This window comes from Gracilinanus agilis, chromosome 3 (genome assembly GCF_016433145.1).
Source record: "Gracilinanus agilis isolate LMUSP501 chromosome 3, AgileGrace, whole genome shotgun sequence".
Taxonomy (NCBI): Eukaryota; Metazoa; Chordata; class Mammalia; order Didelphimorphia; family Didelphidae; genus Gracilinanus; species Gracilinanus agilis.
Genome location: NC_058132.1, coordinates 443,549,149 through 443,564,987, shown reverse-complemented (window position 1 = coordinate 443,564,987; position 15,839 = coordinate 443,549,149).

The following is a 15,839-nucleotide window of genomic DNA, read 5'->3' as shown; positions in this document are numbered from 1 at the left end:
AGCTATGAAAATGATCTTAAAGTATAGATCTGATGATTTTGTACCCCTGCTTAGCAAAATCCAATGGTTTCCTATTCTATCCAGGATCAAAAGGAAAAGGGCTTCTTACAGAAAGTTCAATTTGAGCCAAACCTGGAAGAAAGCCAGAGAATTTCAGAGAAGACCAAGGCAAGAAGAAACAAAATTGCTCTAGGCATTAAGGACAGCCTGTAAAAATGCAGAGATTGGAAATTGAGTGCTATGTGGGAGGAATATAGCAAAAACAGTGTCACCAGGTCATAAAGTACATGAAGGGGAGAGAGGTGTAAGAAGATTAGAAAAATAGGGAAGGGGCAGGTTGGGAAGGGAGATTTAAATGACAAACACAGAATATTATTTTTGACCAGTACTTTGTCTATTTTATCTGTTTTTTTCAAAATACCAGCTTCTGGTCTTATTTATTAATTCAATAGTTCTTTTACTTTCGATTTTATTAATTTCTCCCTTGATTTTTAGTATTTCTAATTTAGTTTTCATCTGGGGATTTTTAATTTGATTGCTTTCTAATTTTTTAAGTTGCATGCCCAATTCATTAATCTCTGCCTTCCCTAATTTGTTAATACATGCACTCAAGGATATAAATTTTCCCCTGAGTACTGCCTTGGCTGCACCCCACAGAGTTTGGTAGGATGTCTCATCATTGTCATTCTCTTCAATGAAATTGTTGATTGTTTCTATGATTTCTTCTTTGACTAGCTTGTTTTGGAGAATGATATTATTTAATTTCCAATTAGTTTTTGATTTACCTGTCAAGGTACCCTACTAATTATTATTTTTATTTCATTATGATCAGAGAAGGTTACATTTATTATTTCTGCTCTTTTGCATTTGTTTGCAATGTTTTATGCCCTATTACATGGTCAATCTTTGTGAATGTACCATGTGCAGCTGCAAAGAAGGTATATTCCTTTTTGATCCTATTCATATTTCTCCACATATCTTTTAAATCTATTTTTTCTGGGACTTCATTCATCTCTCTTACCTCTTTCTTATTTATTTTTTGGTTTGATTTATCTAGATCTGAAAGAGGGATATTTAGATCTCCCATTAGTATGGTTTTACTATCTATTTCCTTCTTGAGATCTGCCAGTTTCTCCTTTATGAATATGGTTGCTATGCCATTTGGTGTATACATATTGAGCACTGTTATTTCCTCATCATCTATACTGCCTTTAATCAGGATGTAATGACCTTTCCTGTCTTTTTTACTCATATCTATTTTTACTTTGGCTTTGTCAGACATCATAATTGCCACTCCTGCCTTCTTTTTCTCATTTGATGCCAAAAGGATTTTGCTCAAGCCCTTGACCTTAAACCTGTGTAGGTCCACCCACCTCATATGTGTTTCTTGTAGACATATGGTAGAATTTCAGTTTCTAATCCACTCTGTTATTTGCTTCCTTTTTATGCACGAGTTCATCCCATTCACATTCAGAGTTATAATTATCAGTTGTGTATTTGCCAACATTTTGATATCCTCACCTACTTCTGCCCCTTCTTCTTATACTATTTTCTTTTAAACCAGTGGTTTGCTTTATGACAGTAACCCTTGTCCCCTCCCTTGATTTAGTTCCCTTTCTACCCCCTCCTTTATTAGTCCCATCTTTTTATTTTTAAGGCCTAATGAATTGCCTCCCCCTTCTTCTCCCTTCCCTTTTATGACCTCCCCACTCTCCTGCTCCCCTTGGTTTTTCCCTTCTGACTTTCTCAGTAGGGTTAGATAGAGTTTTATATCCCAATGGATAAAGCTACTTTTCCCTCTCAGGGTTAATTACACTGAGAGTAAGGTTTAAATATTACCTCTTAATGCTCTCTTCTTCTCCTTCTCCTTCTTATAATAGTATTCATCCCTTCCCCTTCCCATGCCCTCTTTGTGTGTAATAGAATATCCTATTTTCTTATTCATTCAAGTTTCTCTTGGTGTCCTCTACTATTCACTTCCCTCTTTCCCACCCCCATATCATCTTAGACTATTTAGTATTCCAACCTCTCCCTATGAATAATTCTTCTAATTACAATAATAGTGAATACTATAATAGTGAAGAGAGTTCCTTACAGAGAATTATACATAACATTTCTCCACAAAAGAATACCAATAATTAGATCATATTGAAGCCCTTAAAGAGGTAAATTTAGAAATATGAGTTTTCTTTCTTTCCCCTCTGTTTCTTTTTTACCTTTTCAAGTTTCTCTTGATTTTTGTGGTTGGATATTGAACTTTCCATTTAGTCCTGGTCTTTTCTGTGCAAATACTTGGAAATCTTCTATCTTGTTGAATACCCAAACTCTCCCCTGGAAGTATATAGTTACTTTTAATGGGTAGTTGATCCTTGGTTGTAGACCCAGTTCTCTTGCCTTTCTGAATATCATATTCCAAGCCTGTGGTCTTTTAGTGTTGAGGCTGCCAGATCCTGTGTGATCCTGATTAGTGCTCCTTGATATCTGAATTGTCTCTTTCTGGCTTCTTGTAAAATTTTTTCTTTTACTTGGAAGCTCTTGAATTTGGCTATTATATTCCTGGGCATTGTCTTTTCTGGGTCTAGTATAGAGGGTGATCTATGGATCCTTTCCATGTCTATATTGCCCTCTTGTTGTAGAACTTCAGGGCAGTTTTGCTGAATAATTTCTTTTAGTATGGAGTCCAAATTTCTATTAATTTCTGCTTTTTCAGGAAGACCAATGATTCTCAGATTATCTCTTCTAGACCTGTTTTCTTGGTCTGTCACTTTCTCATTGAGATATTTCATGTTTCCTTCTATTTTATCAGTCTTTTGACTTCGTTTTATTTGTTCTTGCTGTCTTGAGAGATCATTAGTTTGTAATTGCTCAATTCTAGCCTTTAGGGACTGGTTTTTGTCTATAATCTTTTGGTTTTCCTTTTCAATCTGGTCATTTCTGGTGTTCAATTTGCTTATCAGTTCATTTGATTTCTGAGCCTCACTTTCCAATTACAAAATTCTACCTTTTAAACTGTTATTTTCTTGCCAGATCTCTTCCATCTTTCTCATCATCTCAGATTTCAACTCTTCAATAGCTTTTGGCCAGTTTTCATTATTTTGGGAAGCTTTGGATATGATTACTTGTTTGTTCTACTCTGCAGTTTGCACTGTTGTCTGGATTTTCTCTGTGTAAAAGTTGTCGAGTGTTACATATTTCTTCTTGATGATCTTTCTCTTTTGGGGTTCTTGTCTCTGGCTTGCCATTGTTAGCCCTGAGCTCTCTCAGGTTTATCCTCACACTCAACATCTGTCTGTGCTATTTAGGCTCCTGAGGTCTTAGGTTTAGTTGTTCTCAGGGTCAAGCCTCCTGGTGGTCCCCTTAGTTGTTCCTTTGCTCGAGGCTCCTTTAGCAGACTCAGGGTGCTATTCCCCAGTTGTGCACCCCTTCTGTACTGTGTCCCCACTCAAGGTCCGTGCCTGCGCTCAAGATCCAAATCCTTGCCTGCACTCAGGATTCGTCTCTGGGCTTGCGTGCGTGCCCGCACTCGTGCTTGCACTCAGGGTCTGTATTCAAAGTCCTCATGTGTTCTTTAGACTCTTGGGGTCTTAAGTTTTGCTGCTTTCAGGAGCAGACTCTGGTGACCCCAGGCAACTGCCAAGGATTTAATGAGTGCCCCAAACTTGCTGTTACTCTTGTGAGCTGGCTTTGGCACTGTAGGTGCTGTGGGGTAGGGGAGGGGGTTGCTCAGCTCACGTTTTAGTGAGAGCTGTTTCACCCCTTTTAGCATGGAAATGCCCCGATTCCAAGTACCTCCAATACTGCGCCCTGTTGTGGGGTCCCTACACTCCTCTGGATTTTTTTTTATGTCTTCTTGAGGAGTCCTATATGTGTGGGTTAGGAGAGGTTAAGCAGCTGCTTTTTACTCTGCAGCCATCTTAACCAGGAAGTCTCTGGGAGGATTTTTAAAGGGATTTCCTTATCACATCTTCACTTAGCTCCTTTACCAGTAGAGAAAGTAAAGATTTGGAAATATTTACCATGGCCAGTGGTATACATAACAATTAAAATGAGTTTCCTTGTTTAAGTCAGATATAAATGCAGAAGAAGTTAGAGAGGATTGTACTGGAGAAAGATTTCCAAAGAAAAGATGTATCAGCTTTGGCATCTGCTGCTTTCTGTGAGTAGCATGCATTGATACATATTAGGGTTAAAATAAACATATAGTATAAAATAGTTGGCTATATGAAATACACAACACTCTGCCAAAGGAAAATCATAAATCAAGATGCCTTTTACTTTTCCTACAGTGGATTTATACAATAAATTAAGATAACATCCAAGATAATACCAACACAATTAAAAATTAAATGATATAAACAGATTCCTAAAGAAGAATTATGAACTATCAGTAAGTATATGAAAAATTGTTCCAAGTAAATAAGAATAAGAGAAATGCCAATTAAACACCTCTGAAGTTTTATCTTATACCTAGTCATACCAATTATGAATGATAGAATTAGATAAATTATTAAGTTGAAGACTACCAAAGAGGTCTTAGAGAGAGTCAAGTATTCTAAATATGGACTGGCTACAATGATTTTTATGATGGATTTGGACAAAATCCCAGGCTCTATAGGCTGGCATAATTTGGATAACTATTATAATGCAGTCAAAGGATGGTCCACATAAAAGACATGAGGGAAATAGAACAATTAATGCCAATACAATATAAATTATTCAGCAAAATAGGCAAAAATGAGTCTTTCCATATGCTTTTTGACAGAAATATGGTGCTGATACCTATGCCAGGAAGAGCAAAAACAGAAGAAAATTATAGGACAATTTTCCTTAATGAATGTAGATAAAAAAATTTAAATAAAATACTAGCAAGCAGAGTACAGCAATATATCACAAGGATCATTCACTATGACTAGGTGGAATTTATACCAGGAGTGCAGGGCTGGTTAAATATTAGAAGAACTATCAGCATAATTGACCATATCAGTAATAAAGACTAACAGAAATCACATGATTATCTCAATAGATAGAGAAAAACCTTAGACAAAATACAACACCCATTTCTATTAAAAAAAAAAACAGCACTAGAAAACATTGGAATAAACGGATCATTCCTTAAAATGATAAGTAATATTTACCTAAAATCATCAACAAGTATCTTCTACAAAGGAGACAAGTTAGAAGACTTCCTGGTAAGATCCATAGTGCAAATTATCACCACTATTATTTAATATTGTATTAGAAACGCTAGTTTTAACAATAAGGAAAGAAAAAGAAATTGAAGGAATTAAAGTAGGCAATGAGGAAAATAAACTATCATTCTTTGCAGATGATCTAGTGGTATAGTTAAAGAATCCTAGAGAATCAATGAAAAAAAACTAGTTGAAATAATTAAAGTTTCAGGTACAAAATAAATTCATATAAAACATCATCATTTTACATATTACCAGCACAGTTAAACATCAAGAGACAGAAAGAGAAATTAGGGTTAAAAATAACACTATTTAAAATATTTTTAAAATTTAAAATTTAAAAAACCAGTGATTCCCAAAGTGGGCACCACCACCCCGCAGTGGGTGCTGCAGCGAACCAGGGAGATGGTGATGGCCACAGGTGCATTTTGGGGAGGTGAATAACTGTGAGGGGGTGGTGATAGTATGTGACAGGGGGTGCTAAGTAATATTTTTTCTGGAAATGGAGCGGGAGGCCAAAAAAGTTTGGGAACCTCTGCTCTAGACAATATAAATTACCTGGGAATCTGTTTGCCAAGACAAACACAGGAAACATATGAACACAATTATAGAACATTTTCCACATAAATAAAATCAGAGCTAAATAATTTTAATTTTAATTTTAATATTTTATTATATACTTTATATTATTATATAAAATATATATACATATATAAATAAAAATAAAAATAATATAATAATAATTAGAAAAAATATTAGTTGTTTATGGGTAGGTAGAGCTAATACAATAAGAGCAACAAGTCTACCTAATTTAATTTATTTATTCATTGTTATACCAATCAAACTAACAAAAATTATTTTATAGAACTAGAAATAAAAACAAAATTCATCTTGAAGAAGAAAAAGTTCAAGAATATCAAAGGAAATTAATGAAAAAAAATGGGAATGAAGGTGGCCTAGCAGTACTAGATCTCAAACTGTGTACAATCTTTTACTGGCTAAGAAACAGAAGTATCAGTGGATTAAATTAGATATACTATATAGGGATAATTGAACTTAGCTACCTAGTGTTTAATAAATTAAAGACCTCAGCTTTTGGAATAAGAACTCACTGTTTAAAAAAATCTGTTGGAAAATTGAAAAACAGTATGGCAGAAACTAGGTATAGATCAATATCTCACACCCTATACCAAGATAAGTTAAAATATGTACATGATATAGGTATTAAGAATGATACCATAGCTAAATTAGGTGAATATAGAATAGTTTACCAGGTATATCTTTGGAGAAGGAAGAATTTATGACCAAATAAGAGAGAGAGAGAACATTATAAGATGGAAAATGAATAATTCTGATCATATTAAATTAAAATGCTTTTATACAAACAAAATTAATATCATCAAGATTAGAAATATAACAAAAACGTAGGAAAAATTTACAATAAATTTCTCTCATAAAGGATTCATTTCTCAAATATATAGAGAATGAAGTCAAATTTATAAGGAAAGAAGTAATTTCCCGGTTGAAAAATGGTCAAAGGATATGGTCAAGTAGTTTGTAGATGAAGAAATCAGAGCTATAAATAATCATATGAAAAAGTGTTCTAAAGTATTCTTGATTAGAAAATGCAAATCAAAACTATTCTGTGGTACTACCTTGCACCTATCAGATAGGTTAATATTACAGTAAAGGAAAGTGACAAATTTTGGAAGGGAAGTGGCAAAATTGGGACACTGTGGGCAGACCAGTGAACTAATCCAACTATTCTGAAGGGCAATTTCGAACTATGCCCAAAGGGCTATAAAACTCTGCATATTCCTTTTGGTTCTGTAATAACATTACTAGGTCTGTATCCCAAAGAGATTTAAAAAAAAGAGGAAAGGACCTACTTGTAAAAAATATTTATAGATGTTTCTCCTGTGGTGGCAAAGAATTGGAAATTGAGGAAATGTTGCTGAATTGGGGAATGTCTGGAGAAATAGGGTTACGTGTGGTGATGGAATACTATTGTGCTATAACAATTTCTTATAAGAAATAATGATCAAGGAAATTTCAGAAAAAGCTGGAAAGACCTCCATGAACTGATGCAGAGCGAAATAAACAAGACCAGGAGAATATTATACACAGTAAGAGCAATATTGTACAATGATCAACTGTGAAAGTTTTATCCAGGACAATTCTTTATTCATGTTCTAGGAAGGAAAGAGAGAGAAATGAACAGGAAAGGTAAGCAAGGAAAGAGTTTGCAAGAGGAAAGCTAGCCACATGCCAGGAACCAAATGATTCTGGATTCTGGAACTAAGAGTGTGTATATGAAGGGAACACCAACTGCCCAGTAGGAGAAGAGAGCTCTTTTTTTTTTTTTTTAATCAGGGAAATTAATTAATTAATTTAGAATATTTTTCCATGGGTACATGATATATATTCTTTCCCTCCCTCCAAACTCCACCCCCTATAGCCCACACGCAATTCCACTGGGTTTTACATGTATCATTGATCAAGACCTATTTCCATATTATTGATAGTTACACTAGGGTTATTGTTTAGTGTCTACATCCCCAATAATATCCCCATCAGCCCATGTGTTCAAGCAGTTGTTTTTCTTCTGTGTTTCTACTCCTACAGTTCTTCCTCTGAATGTGAGTAGTGTTCTTTTCCATAAATCCCTCTGTGTATAAGGTTCTCCTGGTTCTTCTTCTTTCACTCTGCATCAATTCCTAGAGTTCATTCTAGTTCACCCATGCAGTCCAGATATAATTTTTTTTTAAGATTTAAATATTTTATTTTTTAGAAAAATTTTCCATGGTTACATGATTCATGTATTTACTTTCCCCTTCAGCCCCCCCTCATATCCAACACACATTTTACTGGTTTTAACATGTGTCATCAATCAAGACTTATTTACATATTATTGATAGTTGCATTGGTGTGGTCATTTTGAGTCTACATCCCCAATCATGTCCGCATCAACCCATGTGTTCAAGCAGTTGTTTTTCTTCTGTGTTTCCACTTCTGTAGTTCTTCCTCTAAATGTGGGTAGCTCTCTTTTCCATAAATCCCTCAGAATTGTCCTGGGTCACTGCATTACTGCTAGTAGAGAAGTCCATTACATTCTATTTTACCACAATGTATCAGTCTCTGTGTACAATGTTCTTCTGGCTCTGCATTAATTCCTGGAGGTCTTTCCAGTTCACATGGAACTCTTCCAGTTTATTATTCCTTTGAGCACAATAGTATTCCATCACCAGCATATACCACAATTTGTTTAGCCATTGCCCAATTGAAGGGCATACCCTCGTTTTCCAGTTTTTTGTCACCACAAAAAATGAGGCTATAAATATATTTGTACAAGTCTTTTCATCTATGATCTCTTTGGGGTACAAACCCAGCAATGACTGGCTTGAAGGGCAGGCAGTCTTTTAGAACTCTTTGGGCATAGTTCCAAATTGCCTTCCAGAATGATTGGATCAGTTCACAACTCCACCAGCAATGCATTAATGTCCCAATTTTGCAATCAGGAGGTGAGAGCTCTTGGACTTCCTGTCTGGATAACTTGCTGGAGGTCTTGGCTTCCTGTCCCCTGGTGCTAAAGAGAGTTCACATACCTTACCTCTGTTTGTTCCAGCTTGAAGAAAACCTACTTTGAAGTAAACTTAAAGTGTTCCTTTCTGCAAAGAAGATTATCCCAAAGAAGGTCTGTGACCAGTGAGCCTGAACTAATCACATATTGTGTTGGTGAAGACTTGAGTCAGCTAGGTTGAACTCAACCATCACAAGTTCAATCCTGAATATATTTGGAGACCCGTTTCATACCACCAACCAGGGAGAATTAATTAGTGTTAGGTGTAGCTAGTGAGTTTTGGGGAATCTAGTCAGTGAGGCCAGGGCTTAGGAAGCATCAACATAACAGAAGAAACTCTGGTGAGGGAGTTTTAGAAGCAGGGAGGCTAGTGAGAATCCCATAGAGCCAAGGAACCCCTATTCCTTAATCCTCCCTTCACACTTCTTTGTTATTCCAGAATAAATTCCTGTTTCCTGTTTTTAACAACTTGTCTTGGAGACTTAAAGCATACTGGTCCCAGTGAAGGAGGCTGTTAGCCTTACTTCACTGAGGAGTACTGAGGAATAAAATAAATTTCAATATCTCAACTTCATCAACACCATAATTATTAGGATCAATTATTTCAATGTCCAGAAAAGAACTTTTGGAGTCAGATGCAGATCAAAGCATATTATTTTTCACTAGTTAATTTATATTTTAGCATTTTTGTTTTATATGAGTATTCTCTTACAACAATGACCAATATGGAGTATTTTTGCATGATAATATGTATGACCTGGATCAAATTGCTTACCATATCTGTGAGGGGGTTGGGATAGGAGGGAGGAAGATAATTTGGATCATATAATTTTGGAAAACATGTTGAAAATTGTTATTACATATAATTGTGAAAATAAAATATCTTTAAAAGATCAGCACTAAAATTCAAATTTCAGTTGTATTAAATTATGGACCAAACAGGAAGCCTCTAGTATGCCAGGATCTTTGTAGAGAAATAGTCGAAAAAGAACCCTACTGTTTCACTCAGAAGACATTCCATATATTTCCTGATCTTTCAGCTATTAATCCTTCCCCTTCCATAGCTGCTTGGTCAAAGAACTTGACCAAGGTCTTATAGCTAGGAAGTGTCTAAGGTCAGATTTTAATCTAGGATCTTCCATCTCGTGGTCTGGCTCTCAGTTCACTGAACAGCTTACCTGCCTGCCATATGCACTTTTTATTCATTTTGTAAACATAGAGGTCTAGATGGCAGAATGGATAGAGAATTGGACCAGAAATCTTTAAGTCTGAATTCAAATTCATTCTCAGACATTTAGTGTCTCTGTGACCCATGATGATTCACTTGACCTCTCATTGCCTCAGTTTTCTCATCTAAGAAATGAATATCTACTTCTATGAGTCAGTCTTAAGGATAAAATGAAATGCCTGTAAAGATCTTTTCAACCTTAAAGAACTATATAAATGATTGCTATTGTTAGCTATTTTTATTATAAGGTGCTAGCTAAATATATGTTTTCTCATCTAATAGAATATATGTTCCTGGAAGGCAGAGACTTTCACCTTTTTCTTTGCCCAAAGCTTAAAATATAAACTGGCTCATAATAAATACATAATTATTTCTTGTTGAGTAATTGATAATTCAATGAGAGAAAAGTCTTTTCTTCTTCAACAATAACATTATTATTGATGGAATTTTTTATACTTAAAACATTTTAATATACTAACATATTTACTGGCACCTCAGGGTTTCTTTGTCTTCAGGGATGATTTTTATTAAAAAACCTACCATCTGGCAAAAAATTGGAAAATGAGGGGATGCCTTTTGATTGGGAAATGTCTGAACAAGTTGTGGTATCTGTTTGTTATGAAATACTATTGTACTAAAAGAAATAATGAACTGGAGGAATTACATGTGAACCAGAATTGATGCAGAATGAAAGGAGCACAACCAGGAGAACATTGTACACAGAGACAAATACACTGTGGCACAATCAAATGTAATAGACTTCTCTACTAGCAACAATGCAGTTCTGAGGGACTTATGAGAAAGAATGCTATCCACATCCAGAGAAAGAACTGTGGGAGTAGAAACACAGAAGAAAAACAACTGCTTGATCACATGAGTCGATGGGGATATGCCTGGGGATGTAGACTCTAAACATTCACTCTAGTGAAAATATTATTAATATGGAAATAAGTCTTGATCAATGACACATATAAAACCCAGTAGAACTGTTTGTTGGCTATGGGAGGGGGGATGAGAGGATGGGAGGGAAAGAATTCTAAATCAATTGATTAAATAAAAATTTTCAAATAAAAAAAAACCTACCACCAATAACAACTTTGTTACCTTCAATAAAAGAAGCAGTGATGTCTGAAGAACCAAGTTAAAGTCCTATCATTCTGGCTTTTTTTTTTACCATGGTCAAAGTCACTTAACTCAGTGTTGTAGACAATTTCTCTCTCTCTCTCTCTCTCTCTCTCTCTCTCTCTCTCTCTCTCTCTCTCTCTCTGTGTGTGTGTGTGTGTGTGTGTGTGTTTGAGATGGATCACTCATGAAATAAAATGTCATTTTATGTTGTAATTATTTTGTAGTTATGTTGAGAAAATATGTTGAGAAAAAAAAGGGCTTAAGTTTTCCCACCCCAATTCATAAATCCTTATCAAATCTAAATGCAATGACAATAAGTCCATAAGTCTCTCATTCTCATAATACTTTGGGCAAAGCACTACATCATTTGGACTGTTCATATATTGCATTTCATTCTCATTGTATTATTGACCACTTCCTTTTTGGGTCATAGCATTTATTCTAAAAGTATAAGAATAATTGTCTTATTTTTAAAAATTTAAGAGAGGACAAAATTTCAGTGTTACCACTGAAAACAGCTGTTTTTGATTGCTTTTTAAAAAATGTTGTTTTTTGCATATTATACACATACATTCTATATGTTAAAATTATTTTCCACTTATTATACCTATACATTACACATGTTTCGTACATATGATATATTTATTTGCATATATTTTTATATATTCTCTTTTTTATAACTTCCCATGCATTTTTATATATTCTGCTTCTGCAAAAAACATCACTGTTCACTACCATATAGATAAACTCATCATTCTTGTGATTCTTCACATCCAAACTTCCTTCCTAGGTCAATATTCTTGCCTATATATTATTTGCTTCTATTAGGCTACGGGATTTTTGTAAGCTTATTGAGGGAAGAGACAGTCTCATTTTTGTATTTGTTTTTCCATTGTCTAGGTGCTGAACAAATACTTCATTATTTATTCACTCATTTGTTATTTATTCTATTTGAAGATTTATGCAGTATGAATAGTCAATATTTGCACAGGATGATGAGGTATGCAAGGATTGCTATCTACATTTGTAGAGAGTGACAATGAGAACAACTGGCATTTTAAGTAAATGTAAAATTTTACATGTATTATTTAGATTAAACCTCACAACCATCCTTTCAGGTAGTTATTATAGGTATTTCCCCATTTTATCTACAAGGAAACTGAGACTCTGGTTAGTGATTCATTCTTTCATTTTTTGATGAGATCACATACCAAAGTCAAAGGAAGAAGTATTTAAAATTCTGTCACTGGAAGTTAAAATAGGTGCATTTGCACATACTTGCACACATACAAATACCCACATAAACACACAAGTATTTATGTGTATATATAGAGTATTCTGAAACTTTAAATTTGGGATACCTTGTATACATGTATATTTGTATCATATGCATAAAATATGCATAATACATTATAATACATAGAAACGCATATGAAACAAAATATATAATGTATATGTTTATGATATATACTATATAATACAGATACATAATGTATAACATATGATACATATAAATATATACAGAATATATTTAGAAAATTAATGTATATGTATATACAATATTAACATGTATAATGTATATGTATAATATATATAAAATATTTTTAAAAGAAAGTAAAAAAACAGTTATTTTCAGGAGTAAATGACGGAAATTTTGTCCTTTCTCAAATTTGAAAAATAATCATTCTTGCACTTTTCAAATCAGGGCTATGATGATAAGCCTAACAATGATACATACAAATCTTGAAGCTCAACAGGAACAGAATTCCATAACTACTTTTATTTTGACTGTGAGAAATAGCTCATGTTTAAAAGAAGAGAGAGAAAAGGAAAGTGAAGAAAATCACTTATATTTAATTTTTTACAGAATATAATTAATAGTAATTTTATATTGAAACTGTGTTTATAATAATTTCTCTTTCCCTTCATGTTATTTTTTAGTCTGCTTTCCTTGGTCCTACAATACTGTTTATTCAATATAAGCCTAACTATAGCACCATTTCACTCACATAGATGAGACATTTTAAGGATATTTTTTTATGTAAAAAAAAATATTAGCCGATATGGTGAGATGTGAGAAGCCAAGATGATATTCTATTCCAATTAACATTTTTGCCTGGTTTTGATTTACCTACTTCTGCTGCCACAGTCAGACAGTATAAACCACAAACAACTGATAACCTAATCCCCTGTAACCCATTAAGCAGAAATTTAGTTTTTTTATAGAAAACAAAACTCTTCAATTAGATGAAACCTGTAGGTTCAAATAACACAACAGCGTATCTAAACAGACTGTGGAGTACTACTCTCAAGCCTAAGATGTGCCAACACCTGCTGTGAGAAAACTATTCTTACATCAGGTGTTTTTTTTTTTTTTAATATTTTGCTCATTTGAATAGAAAAGGCCAAATGGCCTAAGGGAGATAGATGTCCAATTTGCATAGCTCTGGGAAAGCAGTAGGGAGAGGAGGGGGGTACAGATGCTCAGGGTGGTCATTGGATGAAGGTGTCACCTATGAAATGACAAGAATTGACTTTTTACAGATCCACTTTCCAGCTGCCGGTAATGGAGCTTTTCGATTCCTTGGCTGACTTCCTAATAAACTACAGGTGGGCAGGGGTAGAGGTTGTGCCATTACAAATCATCATCTGTTAGATCAAAGTGCAGAGGGAAGAACTGCAGGTGTGCAGTATTAATAGCTACATTTATCTCTCCAGTCACTTAATAATTGCTTCTAGTGTGGCTTCCATATAGCACACTGCCGCGCAGACTTGGAGAGCATTTCTGATGAAGTTTAATGTGTCCCATGCTGGCCTGGCTCTCTGTGCTAAGTACAACGTGTGCGTGCTCCTTTCCCTAATAAAATCCTAGAGATAATGGTCATAGGCAACCACAGTTCCTTGCTATCAAGACTGCATTCAAGATGTTCTTACTTCCAAACCTAGCCCCTATATGCTAATAAAAATGTATTTATTATGTATTCAGAAGTCTCTATTTGCTTTTGGGATGCGGATAATTAATGGTTTAGAAGGAAACAAATAGGAACTAGTAGTATACTTATTCCACATAATTTTTTAAAATACATAATTTTATTAATGATTTTTTTAAATCATCAGCATTTGTCAGTGATTTCCCTCACTGGACATAGAACCCTCATTTTCACAAATAAACAACAGTAATAAAAAAATTCTTTGTTTCTGTCTAACATATGTCTAACAGTGTATGCCTTTTTTAATATCTGTAGTCCATAACCTCTATTAATTTTCAGAAGATTTGAGAGTTCTTCAGAAACTAGCCTTAGTGATACAGTATGAGGACAGAGGTACAAAATACAAGAGATTTGGAATCTATTAGAAACAGGTTCAAGGACTTGAATGAAGATAAAAGCTCTCCAAAATGGTGTTTCTCTCAGATATGCTCTGCTTTTGTTGGAAGGTGTGTTATTGAAATTTTGAGGTCTCTGATCTAAACTTCCTGTGTAAGTTTAGGGATATTTGAAACTACATTTCCCATGAGCCAATTGGCTTCCTCTCTTGCTTAAGTTACATAATAATGTACACAGAAGTATAAAGACTGAGGACTGGATTAGTGCTCTCTCTTTGGTGGCTCGGAAATGATCCAGGATGGGGAAAGGAGGTAACAGTGCCTGTCTTTTAAACTGACTCTTAACATGGCACATGGCCTCATTTTTCTAATGGCTACCAATAAATCTTTAAAACCCATAATATTTTTAAATCTATCCTTTTATATCCATTTTATTTCTTACAAAGGAAATATTATTTTTACTTATTTTATTATTATAATAATTATAGTTAATACATAATTATAAAATACAAAATAATAAATATTAAACATTATTATTTATTTATTTTTGCTTTCAGCTGCATTTGTACTTCAATAGTTCTTTCTCTAGAGGTGAATAACATTCTCTTTCATAAGTTCCTCAGAATTGTCCTGGATCATTGTATTACTATTATTACTAGAGTCTATCACATTTGATTGTTCCACAATGTTTCAGTTACTGTGTATAATGTGCTCCTGGTTCTTTTTATTTCACTCTGCATTAGTTCATGTAGGTCTTTCCAGCTCTCTGAAATCTTCCTATTCATCATTCCTCATAGTACAATAGTGTTCCATCACTATGATATACCACAATTTGTTCAGCCATTCCCCAATTGAGGGACCTCTCTTTAGTTTCCTATTCTTTGGCAGGGAATTTTTTTTTATTAATATTCATTTTTAACATGGTTACATGATTCATGCTCCTCCTTTCCCCTTCAACCCCCCCCCGCACCCCCCCTACCCATGCACATTTCCACTAGTTTTGTCATGTGTCCTTGATCAAAACCAATTTCCAAATTGTTGGTAGTTGCATTGGTGTGGTAGTTTCGAGTCTACACCCTCAATCATGTCCACCCCGACCCATGCGTTCATGCAGTTGTTTTTCCTATATGTTTCCTCTCCTGCAGTCCCTCCTCTGAATGTGGGTAGCATATTTACCATAAATCCCTCAGAATTGTCCTGGGTCATTGCATTGCTGCTGGTTCAGAGGTCCATTACATTCGATTTTACCACAGAATGTCAGTCTCTGTGTATAGAGTTCTTCTGGCTCTGCTCCTTTCACTCTGCATCAGTTCCCGGAGGTCTCTCCAGTTCGCCTGGAACTTCTCCAGTTTATTATTCCTTTTAGCACAATAGTATTCCATCACCCGCATA